Here is a 20,277-nt window from a genome sequence, read left to right on the forward strand (position 1 = left end):
GGTCATGTTTTACGCAGAAACTGCCTTCTAAAAGAAGCTATCGAAGGAAAGATAGATGGGCGGATAGAAGTGACAAGAAGACGAGGAAGAAGACGTAAGAAGATGCTGGATGACCTTGGGGACAGAAGAGGATACTGTCATTTGAAGGAGAAAGCTCTAGATCGCATTAAGTGGAGGAATTGTTTTGGAAGAGACTGTGGACCTGTCGTCTTGACAGATTACTGATGAATAAGTATAATTACCACTGTATTCTAAAGTGTTGAAAGGTATGATATATAAGCGACGACGTATTGCCGTATTTACGCATGTATAGGCCGCGTGCGTGTATAGGCCGCAGCACAATTTTCAGACAGAAATTATAGAAAAAATAATTTTCTTGGAATATTATTTCAGGAGTAGAACACCCTGTATTACTAATTATGAATATAATTTTTTTAAAATGAAGTGTTATTTCGAATATTTCGAATATAAGCCGCACCCCAGTTTTCCTCTTGAATTTTTGGCAAAAAATGTGACGGCAGCATGGCGACAAATACGGTACTTTCCATTAATAAAGTAGACCAAGTGAACTCTTCGACCCTGAAGAAGGAGGTGATGTGTTATTCCGAAAAATCGGTTGCCTTTCGCCGGACTGCACGGTGTCATGTCCCAGAAATCACCTCTGTCAGAATTGCCTCAAATACAACGAACACGATTATAATTCTGTTTTTGGTAAAAAGGAGCCGGGATAGCTCAATCGGTATAGCGACCGGCTACAGGCTGTACGGCCGAAGGATCGGAGTTCGAGTCCCGGTAGGGTCAAGAATTTTCACTTCACTTCGTCCAGACCGGCTCTGGGGTTCACCCAACCTCATATCCAATGGATACCGGGGGCTCTTTCCAGGGGGGTAAAGCGACCGGAGAGTGAAGTTTTCCATTCGCTTCTAGCTAGTGCCGAGGTCAAGAAAATGTGGATCTATATATGCACACCCCCATACGCCTTTATGGCATAGTGTTTAATTAGTTAAGCACAGTGACAGCTTTACGCTTTCGCCTTTTTTAGATGCAAAATTTCGAACGCTCTGATTTTATCAGCTTTAACGCTGTTTAACTTTTACAGTTATTTCGGGACTTCCCCAGTCTAGCAGTTCTTTTATTGGTGCTTCGCGTAACCACCGCGTTAGCCGTTCTTCTGCACCTTCATAGTTGATACGGCGCCGTTGCGTGATTTGGGAATCAAGTCTAGATGCTTGGGGTAGAAAGGGGATAATGTTCTGGGTTGAGCAATGAGATTCTCTTCTCAGGGCTTAACGGGCCTTGCTTCGACGAAAGAGGATTTCTTGGTGAAGAAGTCTGTGGATCACAACTCGATATTAATAATACGCCTCTTTATTAATAGCACTACACGGTTACAAAGGGCAGTCACTTGCAATTACAGTTGCACTTCTGGCACTGTACACTACTTCAAGATTCACAACACTACGTTACAGTACGGTGGATGAGGTGCGTCACTCAATGGCTGCCCAACTGATCGGCTACAGTCCAAATGCTCTACTTTGAGTTACTGAGTATGTACTTCTGTTACTTATCTGACTTCGCCATCCCAGATCAATCCTTAAATGCGTGGGATGACGTAACATCTAGAATCTTCTGTTTCCAGATCATTCTCGAAGCTTCTTTTACCGTTTCATACCTCGAGAACGTTCTGCGAGTTTCTTTTATCAGACTGGCAGTGGGGTGGGTAGTAATGCGTATACCATACCGGCTCATGCGATTTCTTAGAACAGTTAACGCAAGACTGGGCATAAGTTACATTTAGTATAAAGTTGGTACTATGGAACAAATATTAATTTCCAGTTAATTAATTAATGACTAGTGTTAAAGCAGATGTGTTCTGTTGTGAAATGCGCATTCGTGAAATGTCCAGAGAGCAGCAGACTCCAGGAATAAACGACCGATTGTGTATTGAAATGTAAGGCCATGTAGTTTTTCGAACTTGAAGATGAAGGCAGTAGAAGTCGGTGGACCTGTGCTTGCGCCGTGTTCTGCGTGACACGGCTTGGCTTGGGGCTGCCCCAGACGAGCAGGCGCACGCTGAGTAAACGGCAGCATGGCGACACATTTGCTGTCCCTTAATCCTGCGTGCGTCTATAATTAGACACCAGACTCGAATTATTACGCTCATAGCGGATATAGGGGTCATTGGGTGATGTAGTGCGAAGACAGCTGAAGAAAACATGGGGTGACTTTACGGTGTTTTAAATATATCTGCTTCTGGCGGTTTCTTTGCGCGTGTCTGAGCTTGGAGCTGTGCTCGCCTACACACACAGCAGTACGCTGAGACTGTGATTGCGTACTTGAACTGAAAGGGACTGGACAGGACACGCATCATCCTTGGGGAAGCCTCTGTATTCTGTCCTCATTCTTATTTAGATGTCATTGTTTTTAGCAGTGGACCGCCTCTTTGGTCTAGTGGTCAGAGTTCCTGGCTACAGATCCACAGGTCCCGGCTTCGATTCCCAGAGCTACCAGATTTTCTGAGATGTAGTGGGTCTCGAACGGGGTCCACTCAGCCTCGTGAGGATAACTGAGGAGATATTTCAAGGAAATAGCGGCTTCGGTTTCGAAAACCGAAATTAACGGCCTTGNGGGATGGTAATTCGCGTCCGACAGTTGAACTTTAGCTCATGCGGAATGATATGCGACTGGGTGCTTATAGCCACGATAATTGTTGATAATCTTTGGCTCAGCGCCACGCGAAGCACGCCCCAGCCATTGTATACAAACAGAAGCCTGTGGGGGGGTGGGGGCAGACAGAAACTGAGGACCGATAGGGAAGTTTCTTTGTGTGGCACTGTGTGACTGGCAGTGTACTGTGAGGGCAGAGAGAAGAAAGTTTTTTGTGTTCAGAGTGGGCAGTGTGCGCCGACAGAAGATAGCGGTTGAACTGGACGGAGAGGCGGACGGTTCTAAATTCGGATGAGATAGTAATAAGGTGACGTCGCAAGCGTATCCCCACCAGAGGTCTTGTTCACGACAATACTATTGACATGATCACCGACTGTTACAGCTGGTCAAGGTGTGACTGAAAGACATGCACTTCTGTTGCTTACTGGAGAACCAGACCGCATGTCCCAAAACTCTGTTAGCTTCAGGCACCCTTGCTAAAATAATGATGTCTGTGGCAGCTAAGCCTATATATTGGCTTGAAGTGCGATTTATTGTTTTAAAAGTATAATTGCTAACGAACCTTATCATTGTCATGTGTATGGGTGATTGTAGACTGGGTTTGGATTGGTGGCTCGTTCTGTTGACCACTTATACACTCACGACTCGTGAATACACTTTACAGATCATTGACACACTCAGAGTAGTGTCCTCAGTCTGTTAGATCCTGCAATAGCCGTTTCCTGACAACGGATTTTAACACAGGAACTAAACAGTCTCACTGAATTACACGCTCCAAATATCACACATAAAATCTTCTATTCACAGCCGGACTTCCAACTGAACACTCTTGCAGCGAACTAGTTGCCACATACCCTTCCGGTTATAACATTTCGGCGCGGACCGCACGGAAAACGCCGTTCATCTTTTGCTGTTCCATTGTTGTGTTCGTGTCTGTTGCTGCGGGAACGTCTTTACCTAGCCGTTGCCTAGAAACGGCTCTCGTATATTTGCTTATCTTGCGGTCGTTGCATAGTAGCGGTTCTTCACGCTACATTGTTATGTATGAAATATTTTTCTCACATACATGTATATATAGTATATTTATGGTTTAATGTGTCTCTTTCTGATCGATTTGTATGTGTGAAAATTAGATCATCAGAATTCTCAGCGGGCCCAGGATGAAAGCTTCAAAGTTCCTTGTCGGATGCTAGGGACAGCAGCCTCACTTTGGGGAGCACTGAACTATGCACAACTCACTGTGATGTCTTGTTGCCAGAAGGGGAAAAGGGAGGTGAGGTATTTTGACGAAATGTGCTTTTAGCAAATTCCCGTCGAAATTTCAACGGATTTTATACTAATATGTAAATGTAAATTTATTCTGACGTAACGCCTAAAAGACGGAATAGTTCATTGCTAGGCAACGGTTCGGCAAACACATTACCGCGGAAGCGAATGCGCCGAACAACAGAAGAGCGGGTTTCCTGTGGTCCGCGCTGCGCGCGTTGCTACAAAGCGTTGCGGCAAACACATCTCTGCAGCAGTGAATCAACACGCAACAATAGAAGAAGCGGCGTTTTCTGTGGGGCACGCCCCGAGGCTATATAACGAGGATCTCACTCAGCTAGAATGAGAATTGATTTGAGTCTCCATAGTTAACAGCTGCAAAATAATGGCAAGAAAGGAATTAGGTTGTGCAAATAAGACTTCATAGTGCACACCAGTTACAGTGACACTGTTATGAATCCGTTGCCAGGATACGACTAGTGCAGGCTGAGGACACTAGTATGTTTAACAGTGAACTATAAAGTGCGGAAATAACGATAGCGCTATATAGTTACTTGTAGTTCCGAGTGGTGTGTATAAAGTGTCAATAAATCCAGTCATCCAATCTGAAACCCGTCTATAGTCAAGCAGCCCTACACGTGACAATGTATTATCACCGACACCTTCCAAATAGGAGTTGGCATCCGTACTACACACCAATCAGCATATCAGGATTTTGATGTCTCAGGGGGAACTGGCGCGCACTCACAGAATGAAGCAGAAGCGGTTCGTTACACTTGTATTATGTCGCGGTTTAGCTGTATAGGCACATTTTTTTCCCATTTCTTTGGCGCTACATCCCCAACTTGGGCCTTGGCCTACCTCTATGAAACTCTCCGTTTCACTTCGGTGTACTAGATCTTAGACTTTCGGTAGGACTCCTTAGGCGGGTAATCAGCACAGAAAAACGCATATATACACAGAAACACTAAACAGTCGTGCCTTGAGTGGGATTCGAACCCATAGTCCTGGCTTCCGAGCGAGCGAAGACATTGCATGCCTTAGACCCCTCGGCTACCGCGACGGGCTCAGGCATCTTAGTAGGTCTGAAATATCCAGTACAATTGAAATTCTCCGTCAAATTGGTATTGACTTAAAATAACTTTTTTTGAGTCCTTGAGAATAACTTAATATTCCAATTCAATTTTTTGCCCTTAAATACCCATGGGGAACCGAGACAGCTCGGTCTGTATAGCGATTGGCTTGACGATTGAAGGGTCGAAGTTCGAGTCCCGGTAGGAGCAAGATTCTTCCCCTCTCCCATCCAGCCTCCTATCCAGTGGGCATCGGGGACTCTTTCTCTTGGGGTAGAGCGGCCAGAGAGCGAGGCTGACAGCTCAGCTGCAACAGTGCCGGGGCCAAGAATACGCGGATGTATATACCCAATCCGCCATAAGTCTTGATGGCGTAGTGCTTAAATAGTTAAGCACACAGACAGCATTACCTTACCTTTACGCTTAAACGTACCTTCTCTTTTGTTTGAATGTATTTCTGAACTGGAGCGCGTGACACACGTTCGAAGTGCCCTAGAGAAAGACGTAGGGTTGCAACTTGGTGGTGTGTGCCCCACACGCTGAAAACTCTGGATTTTAAGTTTCTTCCACTGCAGAGGGACGCATGCCGGTCAGTACTGCAACTGGAGCACTGCAGAGGGACTACGTCATAATTACCTCTCCAGCCTTCCCACACGTTGCGTACAGAACGCACGTGTTTCCCATTACACCTTGGAGCGTGTCGCCTTCGAAGCACTGTCCCGAAAATTAATGACTGACCATTAACGCAAGAACTCGAGAATTTCTGGCGCTGCTATAAAGCCAAAATGTTCACCAAACCACGGGATTCTATGTATAATACTGTGGCGTGTCTACTGAAAACTAAAATTGTGAAGCCCGCAAGCCAGTAGAGACAGCCGTTGCTAGGAAACGACTGCGTAAACACGCCCGTTGATAGCCAATGGCTCAGTAGCCGTAATACGATTGCTGAAACAGACAAGCACGCAACAACAGAAGAGCAGTAGAAAGCAGTGTTTTCTGTTTGGTCCATGCCAATGCTACAAAACGAGGACCAGGTGCCAGGTTCAGTTGAAAAAATCTCTAGTCGTGATCCTCAAGGAGCTTGACGCCAAGAACAACTGATTGACGGCAAACCGTCTGTTGTAAAGTAACTCTGACTTTGGCGAGAGGACGCCCCGCATCAACAAACCCGCAACTGTCTGGCAGTAAGCAATACTGGCCTTGGGTCCCAGGTGCGGCTTGATATCAAGACAGACTGGCCGACTGACCATCGGTCGTAACGTAACTTTGACTATGACTTAGAGTTGTGACAAGTGAGAATCTGGTAGCTGAGGCACGGGGGCAATTCGGGAACCCAGAGGAAGTGGAACGTCTGCCGTTAGAAGCCGCTACCAAAGAACGACCAGTGAAGAACTTGACTGAAAAGACTAGCCTGTGATAGTGATTTATAAAAGTGTAGACACGAGTTTTATAATACTTCAATAAATCCGATTACCAATTGTAACCCCGTCTATTGTCACTCATCGCGGAACAACACATTGGGCCAAACAACAAACTCCATGGCCTGTAGTCCGTAAGTGAGCTATACCCACCGACCGACCGCCGCTTGTCGGCGAAGTTAGTGCTAACTTTAGCGGCAGAGGGTGTCGCGTGGTCAGTGCAACGAATCCTCACGGTCGTTAATTTCGGTTTTCTAGACCGAGCCGCTACTTTTCAATTCAAATAATTCCCCATTTATCCTCACGAGGCTGAGTACACCCCGTTCCAGACCCACTACTTCTCAGAAAATCTGGTAGCGCCGGGAATCGAACCCAAGACCTCTTGATCTGTAGCCAGGAAATCTGACTACTAGACCACAGAAGCGATCATACATTTGATCACGTTGCTATAATATTCACATAAAAGTCGGATTGACACCGAAATATGTTGGAAAGACACAACCCTGATGAACAAATATAAGTAAAACTCCCGTCAGTTATTAATCAGATTAATGGAAACCGCCTGTGTTGATCAGCGACAGTATGCACACAGAGTGGGAGTCGCTCTGTTACTACACGCGTGTTACGGTATCTGACTATGTGTGTATTTAATGTCGTTCTCAAGCCATAATCAATTCACGTATTTACACAGGGGGAAATTCTGTGTTAGAAACTTTGTCATCTGGAGGTTACTGGTGAAACTAAGTTCACTATTTTAACGGAGAAATGAGGGAGTGAGATGAGGGCACGGAAGGGGGTGGGGAGGAAAAGTCGCGAGGGAGGGGAATGAAGACACGAAAGGGGTGATCTTCCCCAAGAGACTGAACGTGCACATGGGCAGACGACAGGAGACCCTGAGAATCTCTCGTGGTTTACCCTCGTTGCTCCATGTGCTGAGCTCCATATTGATCGACAGGTTTCAAGGATTATGTACTAAATCCCCATATTAACATACTCTGGTGTATAGACCCGTTGCTAAACAGTGACTCTCTAAACAGCGACCGTTGCTTGGAATGCCCTCAACATGAACCCACGCAACAATAGAAGAACAGTGTTTTCTGTGGTCAGCGCTGCTGCCGTTTCTGAGCAAAGGCTCGGTAAATACGTTTCCGCAGCAACGGACACGAACGCAACAATAGAAGAACGGTGTTTTCTATGCGGTCCGTGCCGAGATGTTATAACCAGAACAGTTGGAGAGGGAACCCCACGTGGAGGAGAGGTCGAATACCTCCACCCTGACCCTGCGAGTCGTAGGAGGCGACGAAAAAAGAAGTCTCAAATCTGAGACAGTAAAATATGATCGCGAGTCCAAAAGAACTCGGACCCGAGAAAGACTGCGCTGGCAAGGGCCAACAGCATATACAAATGACAGGCCCGTCCTCTCGTCAGAGAGGGCGCCCCGCAGAGAAAAGACCGTAACTGTCAGACGGTAATAATTAAGATATGGTCATGAGACTCAGATGGGGCTCGACACCAAGGCTTACTGACTGACTGCCCGTCAGTCGCAATGTGACTTTGACTTTGAATAGGTTCCGTTGTGAGTAGTAATAGCCAGCGGGCAACGGCGTGAGCCCAAAAGCGGAAGAATATCCATTGCTGAGAGCTGTTACCAAATAACGACTAGTGGAGGCTATGAAAGCGTGTTCTGTATTGATTTGTAAAATACACACAATAACAGACTAGCTGTAGAAATTAGCAACACACCAGATTCAAGAAGAAGACTGAGGAGACAGTGGCCGTCTGACCTACCACAACCCACAGATTACTAAGATTAAAACCATCACCATTCCTCTACAGGGCCTGTCATCTGTGGAGGACTTCTCTACTCAATACACCTACTTAGAACAATGTTACTTATTACTCCATCTTACCCAGAGTAGATTGTAAATATGCTGTTAATTACATAACAAAAGTGTATAGATAAGCGATATCGCAGTAACTGCTTGTAGTTCCAAATTGTGTGTATAATTGGTCAACAAATCCATTCATCAATCCAAACCCCGTCTATAGTCACCCCCACTACGTGACAGTACGAATATATGAGACTTATAGTAATGTTGTATATTGGCGCGCGTAGTAGTGACTATAGACGGGATTTGGATTGGTGATTAGATTTATTGATCTACAAATAACTGTAACAGTACTGCTGATTTCCACACTAAAAATCATTCCGCACTAAGTCTTCCAAATCTCTTTCACTAGTCGTTGCTTGGTAACAGGTCTCCACAATGGCTATTCCCCTGCAATGTCTTCACTAGCCGTTTCCTGGTAACGAATCTTAACGATGGAGATTCTTCAGTTTCCGTTGCCCGCTGGTTAAGACTCCATAGCTGAACCCTCACCTCAACTGAACTGAGCGTGTCCTCCCTTTTCAACTTCGAGAAGAACCGAATAGAAATCATCACCTCACAAAAGTTCCTCTATTACTGTGTGCTTATTCATTGTTGCGGAAACCTTTGCTGATTCCACAAGTCTACATCTTTTCGTTTTCGTACCAAAGGACAAACAAAAACAAACTCCATGGTTTGAGTTCGCAAGCTGACTATACCGACCGAGAGACCGCCGCTTGTTGGCGAAGTTAGTCCCAACTTTAGCGGATAGAGATAGCTCCTCAGTTTTCCTCATGAGGAACCATATGAACCATATTATACAGAGAGAAAGGTGACTCTAGACATAAGAATACTTAAGGCTTGCTGCTACGTACAGTGATGCAACGTCGTGCCCACCGAACTCTTACACTCGCCATCTCCACGTGGTCTCAGGCATGTGATATGACATCGCTGGACAACGCCCTTCCTGGGCACTTTACAGGATTATGTTCTGGGCCTTGAGGGCTGACTCGGGAACTACACGTCGACACCCGGCCTCTGTAACAGTTTACTCTGTATAATCTGATTTTAACCCTTAAATTTCGGGCGAACTGCAAGAACCAGACTCCCGCTCATCCTGATCTCTAGTATCCTATCCAGGCCGTGACTTAGCTCAGGCGGTTTGTCGCCGGCTTTCCACCGCGGCGGCCCGGGTTCGAGCCTGTCACGTGGAATTTGTGGTGGACAAAGTGGCACTGAAGCGGGGTTTCTCCGAGTACTTCGATTTCCCCTGCCAATTCTCAATCCACCATCTGCTCCACACTCATCATCTGTCACCCGGGTCTGGTACAGTAGGCCAAATAGCGGCCGACGTACCAAGTGGACTAGGTCTCACCCCACCGCATGAAAGTCAAACTAGCGATTCAACACGCGTCGTAACTTCCTTCCAGGTCTCCTTGACAGGACCCCACTGTGAGCTCCGCATGTACGCAAAGTGTACGGGTGCAGTTGCGCCTGCGCACCTCGAACTATGATATCTCCAGAACGGAAGTCGCAATCAGGGCGTCCCGTTGTCTACTTGAGCGAAAACTCAGCGGTCCAGTCTTAATCTTCGCCTTTGGTAGGCCGGAGGAGGGTCAGGCAAAATCGGGGTTGGAGGGGGGGGGAGAAGCGGCCCCGCTGTTCACCCAAACGGTTGGTTTCGGCCCGTCTGCTGAGGCTGCTGTTTGGGGCCACAGGCCCACCACCTGTGACAGCTACACAATCCGGAATAACGTAAGCATATTTTACTGAGACGCCAAACTGTGCAGATGCCTCGAATTGTTATTAATAACGGAACGTGTAACTTTCCAGAGTAAGACTTTGCAACACAGGCACCTCATTTGCGCGGTGCGTCATGATGACACCATCGGCAGGGAACTGAGGGACGCACACTTGGATGTTGCAGCGCGAAGTGAGGTGTGTCACGAAACGGGGAACAAGATTACACTTCTGGGATATGACGCCGCATAACCTGGTAAATAGCCACCGTTTCCGGGGAAACTTCTTCAGCACGCCACTTCTTGCCTTCAGACACACAATCTACTACATCAACCAATCTTCAAGAGCACATATTGCACTAAGGCACACCAGTACACCGGTCCACAAACTGCGCTTCAGTAATGAACCCCAGCCGGTCACCAAGCGAGTGGACCGCTTACGGTTGCAGGGATCTTATGGGCGCAACGTGACCCCGCAACTCGCATTGTAGGCACTGCTCCCCGAGGAGTCATTTGGGAGTGCAGGTATAGCTCCATATATCCTTAACATGTGCATTGGATGGAGGTGAGCGGTCAGCTTCATGCCACGTCCGCCTTATCCCCGGGAAAAGAGCCCCGATGCCCATTGTAGAGGAGGTTGAATAGGCCTCAGAGCAGGTGTGGACTTTACGGAGAAAAGTCAAATCTCATGCCTTTGCCGAGAATCGAACCGTGATTCCTCAGCAATTAGGCCCATAGCCTAGTCGCTACAGCAGCGATAATAATTTGAACCAGATGAAACTTCATGAAAATGCAAGAACTCAGAAACGGCAGCGAATATTTTTATTGGGAGAAGTTTTACATACCTGTCCCTGTGACTGAAGTCGGGTGCGACATATTTCACTGTTCTCACAGATTTAGATATGCTTCTTCTATGTTTTAACAAAACTTTTACTTAGTTTACATTATAGATATTTTGGGCTGATTTGTGTATGTCACCTGATGGTGACGTTTAGGGTCGAATCATGTAGTGTACAGTAAAAGGTAAAGCTGTCCCCGAGCTTAATTAATTAAGCTCCACGCCATGAAGACGTACACGAGGTACTTCACCATTCTTGCCTGACCTCAGCACTAAGTGGGGGTGAGTAGTCAGCTTCACGCCTCTGCCGCTTAACCCCCATATAAATGTACTGTATATATTGAAATGGAGACTGTCCCTGTGGTCTAGCGGTCAGAGTTCCTGGTTACAGATCCAGATCCCCGGGTTCTATTCCCGGCACTACCATATTTTCTGAAAAGTAGTGGGTCTGGAACAGGGTCCACTCAGCCTCGTGATGATAATAGAGGAGCTATTTCAAGGAAATAGCAGCTCCGGTCTAGTAAACTGAAATTAGCGGCCGTGAGATCCGTTGCGCTGACCACGCGACACCCTCTATCCGCTAAAAATTTGCACTAAATTTGCCGTCAAGCGGCGGTTCCTCGGTCGGTATAGTTCGCTTGCTGACTCAAGCCACGGAGTTTATTTTGTTTTTTGTTTATATAAATCGAAATGGAGACAAAAACGTTTCCTAACATGAGCTTGTGTGATGGGTAACCGTACGACTTTGGAGAGGTTGTTGAAACCCGTATTTTCTGTTCTCTCAGCAGGTGATTAAGCCCCTGATCTCAAGACAGAATGCTGTGGAGGCAAAGCGACAGGCACTGACGTGTGCGGACCTCCCTGTGTTCACAGAATCACTTCTTCTTGTGGTAGGCCGTTGAGGCCCATAAGGTTGTGAGGCGTAGAGGCTCCCACATTTTCTAGCCAGTCGACTCACAGATAACGGTGAGGTTATCAGCCTTACGCACCGGCCGGCCTGCAACCCTTTAACACCCTACCCCAAGAATATTCCTGGTACTCATTTCTCTCAGAGCCTGAGTCGACCCCAGGGACATAGTGCTGTTAGAAGGATAAGGTAAATTGAAAAATTCAGTGACCTCATCGAGAATGAACCCCGCGACCTTCCAGCTTGCAGCGTGGTACCCCAACCAAATACGCTACCGCGTGCCCCCAGTTCTCCCGTTTCACTTGCCCCAGTGTTTCCAGCAGTGGCCAGCAGAGACATTAAAGTCGTTGGAATCGATTGAATTACGTAGAAACGCAACATTCTGGATCATGTCGGTTTCACTCTCGCGTGTCGCTCTCCTGTTGTGTTCAGACGTCTCCGCTCTGTTTCCTTCTGCGGACCTGTTAGACACTGTGAAGTTTACTCTTGCCATGGCCATATCGCGACCACTTATGCCCGCTTTATATAAAACGCCGATTCCCCTGCGCGTTTATTTTTTATTCATTATGGCGTGCTGCGAACAAGATGGCGCATGTATCATTGCTCGGAACACGCAAACCCATGTCTGCTGTTGCGTACCTGACTGCAGCGAGAGAACTCTGTGAGTTACGGGTGGGATATCCGGACTTCAGTTTCCCGCAACCCTCCCCACGCGCAGTGAACAGTCGCACTACGTAGCCTCGAACCGGCGGGACGATTAGTGAATAACGAATTAGAACTAAAAGTTTGTGACGACGGTACATTAACACAGATTATCCATCGTCCTGTTTTATTTAAAAACACAACATTTCGAAAACTGGATTCTGTCTCTGTCTTGAGGTGGAACCTATTAGGTCCATCGATTGAGCCCAACTGAGTAGGTTTTGCCTGAAGACGGAGACAGAACCCAGTCTCCGAAACGTGTTTTAAATAAAAACGGGAAGATGGATAATGTCCAGAAATATAACATTTGAGTTAATAATATGCTGGAAGGGGTATGGAAGAGGCGGTTGTGGCGTAAATTGATGCATTATCCCGACATACGCTTGGAGGGACTGAGGAAAGTCATGATGAATCTCATTCAGTACCTTCGGCCTCCTTACTGAAGCCGGTTCATCCCGAACAGCAGGCAGTACACATGAACGATATTGCACCAGATCGCACGGTGTCATTTGCACAAGTTTAGTTGTAGTCAGTTCAGAACATTTGTTTGCCGTCTGAGACTCGAGTTTTCGTGTCGAGGTCTCCTGCAGCTAATCACGACTTTCCGTCTCCTGAACAAGGATGCTTCACTCCATAATGCCTCCACTATACGGGGCGGCTTCGTGTTGTGTAATGGCTGCAATCCGCGGGAAACTGACATTGCTAATCCAATTACTGTGTTCCGTCTCCACAACTATAAGAATGTGTGCCAATTCAACTGTTTATTAGAAATTACTACATGTGTTTCGACCATCCAACTTTCCATCATCAGGAGATACAATACTTACAAGTGTTTTTTAATTTCAACTATTTTAACTAACATATGGAACCATATTTAGAATAGTTTCTCTCTACTCTCTGTGATGGATTCGTTGATATAAACCATAAAATGTATAACATTATAAAATTCTTCCCATCCCATTTATATTTTAAATACAGTTTTAATATTATTTTCCATTATACGTCTCTGCATTCCTACGGGTGTTAGTCCTTTCCATTTTTCCAAACAAAATATTTTATGACCTTTTCATATTTTCCATGCATGCTACATGTCCCGCTGATTTCATCCTCCTTGTATTCCCATGTAAACATTTTGTAACAGTGTATGGCCTTCAACTGTGACTGATTGTTTATGCTCCATTCAGCTACCAAAATAAAGAACCACCTTTTTTCGACTGTTCCACACAGTCTACAGCTGGAGCGACTTACGAACTGCGAAGGAAGTATACTGGTGTAGGATTTGAGGTTCTCACACCGGTAGTCATGAAGGGTACCGTCTTCTAGCATATAACGCCGTGTGGTCCGTTAAAAGTAAACCGACGTTTCGGAGGAACAGTCGCCTCCATCTTAAGGGACTACACGGCGTTATATCCCAGAACAGCCTTGTCAAACATGCGGCCCCTCAACTTTTAGAGCTAATTGATATTAAAATCAATATTAAAATTTTAGTAGAAATATTTTTTGTAAAGACAATTTTCCAACAGACCAGAACAGAATAAGTCTCAGGCAGACAAAAATTAACAGCCTGCAGGAAATTCAATGTTTTGCTATTTCTAACATAACTTCTTGTGTAATCTCTCTTTTTACATATTGAAAACTGTTTGAAACTTGTAAAAAATGGCATTTTCTTGCTTTTTAAAACTAAGATATGTGACTTTAGGTAATTATATTGAAATTATTCCTAAATAATAAATAGAATTAAATTTCCTTGTATCAAAATCTAATGTATATTTCTATTTTGAAGTGCGGCCCTGGGCTATTATTTATAGGGCTGAGGTGGCCCTCTGTACAAGTTGAGTTTGACATACCTGTCCCAGAATATATTAGAATCGAGATTGCAACGGCCCTGACTGTGAACCGCGCGGTCTCCTCAGCTTTGATTTCTTTCAGTCAGGTAGAGGTTTGACGAGGATCCTACTGCATCTTCAGGGTCGGCTTCAGTCAAGCGGCCAGCAAGAATCAAGCAACAAACAGATAGGGCTCTGCTGGTTGCTTATATCTTGTTCTGGCTTACTCTTCGATACTGAAGATGGAAGCGATCCGCTCTTGCGAAACATCAATAAACCTGTACCAGATGTTACGGCTTCACATCCCAGAAAACCGCGCCTAACGTGGGCCGAGTCCACTGAGCTGTTGTGTAGGCTGACATTCACGTGCAGTGCTCCCCTGCCATTTGCATGTAGCGCAAGCGTAACGTTTTGCCTACAGCAGACAAGCCGTGCCCTTCGGGGCGCATTTCTGTTCATAACAATCCTTAAAGACATGGCTTGAACTCGCAGACCCTGCACAAGGATCTGAAGTCTGGATACAGCGACGAGTCCTTACTTCCAACTAAGCTCTTAAAGGAGATCTCTTACTATTATATTTGTCATTTTAATAGTGATTCTCTCTACTTTAAATTTGCCGCATGAAGCCACAAATTTCCCCACTGTCATCGCTTCTGAAATGACTGACTTAAGAACATTTCGTGTACAATGCGTAGATATGCTCACGATCTCTCTCCTCACAAATCTGCGCATGCCTAGCTCCAATGGGTCATTATTTACAGCCATCAAACTGACATGCGGCCGCCATTTCGATGCTACAAAATTAATTAAGGTTAAAGGTAAAGTCATTCTGTGTCATGAACACCTATAGTGTAGTGGAGGTACAGCTCCACCTTTCTTAACCTCGACATTAGATGTAGGTGAGTGGTCAGCTTCACTACCTGGTAGCTTTACCCCGGAGGAAAAGCCATCGGTACCCATAAGATGGGCTGGGTGGGCCCCAGTGCCGGTCTGGACGCTGTGGAGTAGGGAAAACTCTTGCTCCTGCCGAGAATCGCCCCTCGGCCTTCTAGCCTGTAGCCCGTCTCTGCTTTCCATACACATGACAGTAACCTGAAATACAGTCGAATGAGCCCAGAAGGCATGGTGACGTCATAAAGAAGGAAATTAGACGAAAAGGGAGGCGGTTGTGTCTCGTAACTTCAGTGGCATGCCATTCATACGGAGTCCCGTAAACATGGCGGAGGGTATGCGAGACAGTTTAGTTCTTGTTTGTGTTGTTTCGACTGTGACCACAGAACATATTTTTTCAATCAACAACAAAAATTTGTTTAATATCAGTAGTCAGTAGACATAAAAAATGTGCCAGATACAATTTACCCGAATATCCACATTTAACAATGTTTCCATTTGTGATTTTGAAATTTCTGCTCTTATGTACGAGTATATGTAAGTAAGTTGTGTAACAGTGAGTTAGAGTTAATAGGTCGCGAATGAGCGAGCAATCTTTTGGTTCTAATAAAAGATGGCTTTCTTCAAATCAGATGGCCTGTAACAAATAGGATTCCTGCACCAATATTGTCACTTTGCCGTTGGAACCAGAAGTTTAATTTCCGTCTTCATGTCCATATCGTGAAGCAGACGGATCTGGTCCACCTCCTCACTCTCCGTTTATTTAAATAAATTTTAAAATAATCTTCCCATTTAGTCCTGCATTTCCAAGTGATCACTTGTATTCAGGATTTCCGACAAAAATTACATGCGCATTTCTCATCTCTCACATACCTCTTGAATTTTCCGCTCTATTGAATACAAAACTTACCTTTCGGGTCGTCACACCTTCCAAAGATACAATTCAAGTTGCGCATTCCACTGCCGTTACATAGTTGTAGCTTAATTTTAAGTAGGATGGAATTTACTCGGAGCGACTGAAGAAAGCCACAAAATATACTAATCAAGGGAGTCTGTGTCACTGTCAGGATTTGAACCGCAAGTCTCGAAAATATGAAGCAAGGGTTTACCAAATCAGCTTGTCTGTGTCAATATTATTTCGTATAGTGTCACGTGTTTATGGTTCCGTGATTAATAATAACGGGTTCTGCATTAGATGATTGGATTTATTAACACTTTATGCAATCAACTCATACTTAACAAGCAATACAGCGCTATCGCTGATTTAAACAATTTACAGTTCAGCTTTGCACACGAACTAGGATTCTCAGTCTTCGCTAGTCGTCTCCTTTCAACGGAATTAAAACAGTCACACTGTGACAAAATCTTCTAATCATACGCTAAGTCTTCACAGGCTGACTTATAATTGTTCTCTAACTACTAACTTCGGGTGGCAATCCTTTGCCGACAACTGACTCTCTCTCTCAAATTGTCTCCCTTATAAAGTCGCGGTACGGACCACGCAGCACAGAAAACACAGCCCCTCTATTGTTTTACAGGTGTGTTACCATGCAGTTGCCTAGCAATAGTCTCGGCGCGGACCACATAGAAAACACCTTTCATTCTTAAAAATGCGCGTTTACTGGTTCGTTACCCAGCAACGGATGTCCGTCTGTGGTTGAGAGCGTAACTTCGGAAATGTTTTTACGGAGCCGTTGCCTAGCAATGATGATATGCATCAAAATGTGGAATAAAAATATATAAGAACAGAGTGACCTCAAACGGCACTGCATTCATGCCGAATCCGAGGGACGTCCGAAAACTGATTCCAAAGTTGAGAGATCAGAGGTTTTTACAGCGGTGACAATAAAAAGACGTGACTTTGTGCAGTGTGGTTCATATTCATCAGTGTTTCGAAGGAACGTGTTTATCTTCAGGATTGAAAAGTACACCAAACGTGAACAGTGTGGTACGAATATAAGGGAAGGGATTTACGGGGTAGGAGTCCTGAGTGGGCTGAAGAAGGAGACAGTATGTTCTTCCGGAATATCCGCAAACGCCTACTGGACTACGCGACGTCACCGAACAGGTTGAGCAAAAGACACTTACGTTTGGGTGGTGTAACAATTTATAATTATTAGTACATTTCTAGGCAACGGAAATTTAACACGCTACCACGTCAGTGAATCAACGCGGAATAATAGAGGAAACATGAAAATCATGGAAACGATGGTTTCTGTGCGGTTAGTATTGGAACTTGGCGGCGGTGAAGCGTACGACCGTTCAAGTAACCAGACTGCCGTTGTTGTGGAAGCTACTAGAAATAGAGCATGAACTGCTATACTGAGCCTGGACTGACAGAGTCCCTGTATATATATTTTATATACATTTATTAACATGTTTAACATGTAAAATGTAAATATCCTTTATATTATGACAAATGACTTATCATTGCAGACAATGCCTCTGACAGAAGACAGACGCGTCCTCTCGTCAGAGTGGTTACCCCACAATAACAAGACAGTAACTGTCAAACAGCAATAAATATCTGGTCATAAGCCCCAGATTGGGCTCGACACCAAGACTGACTGACTGACTGACTGTCCGTCAGTCGCAATGTGACTTTGATTTTGGTAATAAATGCGAGGTATACGGCTAATTCGATTCAACTCCTTAGTTTATGATGCAGTGCTGTAGGCAAGCTGGCAGCGTATGACGTCACGCACTGATAAGATGTCTCCTGGTATTAGACTGCTGCATATATGAGAGCGTACAGGAAAAGGAATTGGTTAGAAGATAATTATAAAAATGTACCCAAACGACAGCGTTAATATATAGAAACACATAAAAACGCATACGTTGAGTACATGCGTAACTACAGAAAACGCAAAGCTCAGAAAAAAAAACACCACAAGCATCTACGTCAACTGACCCTACACCAACTCTAATTATGTATAATTACAATCAAGAAAATGAGTACTTTAAAAATTTTGCATGTGCGTCCATTGGGAAGGCTGCAGCCAATTTCATTGCGTTTTCAACGTTAAACCGGGGAACCAAGGTTCCCCGGGCACTTTTTGTCCCACCAGTCTGAGAATCGTGGGACAAACATCTGAAAATATGTGTATGTTAAACAGTTCTCCAGTTGTTATAAGAGGACAGACGGACAGACGCGACGCACTTGTGCTGTTTTTTCGTTGCTAATGCCAGTTATTTATTGACGTTGCCGAGGGAATGACATCTTCGCATCGAATATGGCGGAAAAAAAATGTAGCGTCACCTAGTGCTTCCTCGAACTTCAGTTGGGACCCAAGAGTGAATATAGGTCCTCCACTAAACAAGTTCCTCAGTCAGTTCTCCCAAACGCCCATCTTAATGTTATCCTTCATCTGTTAGTTCGGCCCACTGCAGCCGCTAGGCTTCGCTGACGTATAAGCGTTACAAGTCGGCTTGCAGACGTCGCGACGCAGGCCCTCACTGTGTGTCTGTAGCAGCAGGTCCAGGCTGAACACTCTGCGCGCACTTACGAACTGTTCTGAAGCGTCTGCCATATTGTTGTCAAGTCACAAGAATATACTGTATGTAAAAATGCATGGCAACAATGGCCAAGCAGGAGAGCCTTCTTATCTGGAGGCGGAAGACTCAGCAGGAACACTGATATGAAATTGAATCGTGTTCGCTTTATGTCTGTCCTTATTGCTGTGGCATATTTGCTCAAAGCAAAAAATGTGGAGCCATAAAAACAGCCGTTGCTATCGAACGGCTCAAACAACATTCGTTTCTAGGCAACGGTCGCGAAACGAACAACGGAACAACGTTCTTTGCTAGGCAGCAGATTCTTAATATGCAGATGTACCAGAGCCGCAACTGAGTAACGGCTTCTCAAACAAGCGTGAGCCATAGAAACAAGTGAACAGCAACAGAGGAATGGTGTTTCTCTGCGGTCCTTGCTGAGATATTATAACCGGACGGTTTGGGGCAACCAAATATTTGCAAGAATAGGATGGTGGAAGGAAGCCGCATTTCAGAGGGGACTTGAGCTCGGAAGTAGAGGAATAGCCATTGTTAAAAGCGTTACCAGGAAACATACAGTAACAGACTGAGAACACTAGTGTGTGTGCTCCAGCGATGTGTAAAACACGGAAATCAGGGATGGCGCTATAATTAAGTGTAATTAAAAGTTGTGTGTTAAAGTGGCCAATAAATCCAATATCCAATCTAAAGCCCCGCCCAGAGTCACTCTAACACGTGATATTACGTTTCGTTAATTCAGTATGTGGACAGGAATATCTTGCAACTTTATTTCAGCTTGGACTTGATTACTGGTATACACTTTATCGACAAACTACCGAAATTAATCTGCACGGCAAGGCAGTTCCGCTACATTTCACTACTTAATTTTCAGCGATCCTGTTTCCAAACTGGGATAAAATTACCTTGCCTTCCAAGCGGTTAATTTGCAGTTGTCTGACATTATCGTATATTTGAAAGTCTTCTGAGACTCCCGAGATTGCGGCTTGTGCGTTCAAGTTTCTGATATTCTTGTTACGCCATTAAACATGTGAGATATTAATGTCAAGAAAATCTCTGGGGACGGACAAGCCGCGTTCATTCCAACGATTTTACTGTCAGTTCGTCTTCTACCCATGAGCCGAGTGGTACACTGACTGCACATTACGGTCCCTGGAAACGGGACGAACTGAACCAGATTCTGGGGCATTCCTCATACAGTGGCACGGCATTCTGTACGTGTCACACTCCACAGCACAGTCAGTCAGAGTCAGAGTTACTTTACGACTGGCGGGTTACTGCCAATAAATTGGTCTGGGCGACAATCCTCTTGAGACTCGCGACCAGTAACTTTATTTTCCAACTGAACACTTGCTACTATAGTCCTTGTGTAACATCCTCTCTGACGAGAGGACGAATCTGTTGTTTACATTTGCTGCTAGTTCTCCTCAGCGCAGTCATTCTCAGGTCAGTCCCACGGGACTCGTGACCATATTTTACTGTCTCATATTCGAGATTCCCCCAGACCTGGAGGAGCAGGTCCCCATATTTATATCCCCCAGGAACAGGGTGGCCCGGTTATACCCCCAGACA

General features: G+C 45.2%; 1 long non-coding RNA gene across 1 annotated transcript in view; it reads left to right on the top strand.

Annotated features, from left to right (window-relative positions):
• Positions 1–20,277, top strand: part of LOC111862398 — a 35,381-nt gene that overhangs the window by 14,980 nt on the left and 124 nt on the right. The gene's annotated exons all lie outside the window — the stretch shown is intronic.

This window comes from Cryptotermes secundus, unplaced genomic scaffold (assembly GCF_002891405.2).
Source record: "Cryptotermes secundus unplaced genomic scaffold, Csec_1.0 scaffold715, whole genome shotgun sequence".
In the NCBI taxonomy this organism is placed as follows: domain Eukaryota; kingdom Metazoa; phylum Arthropoda; class Insecta; order Blattodea; family Kalotermitidae; genus Cryptotermes; species Cryptotermes secundus.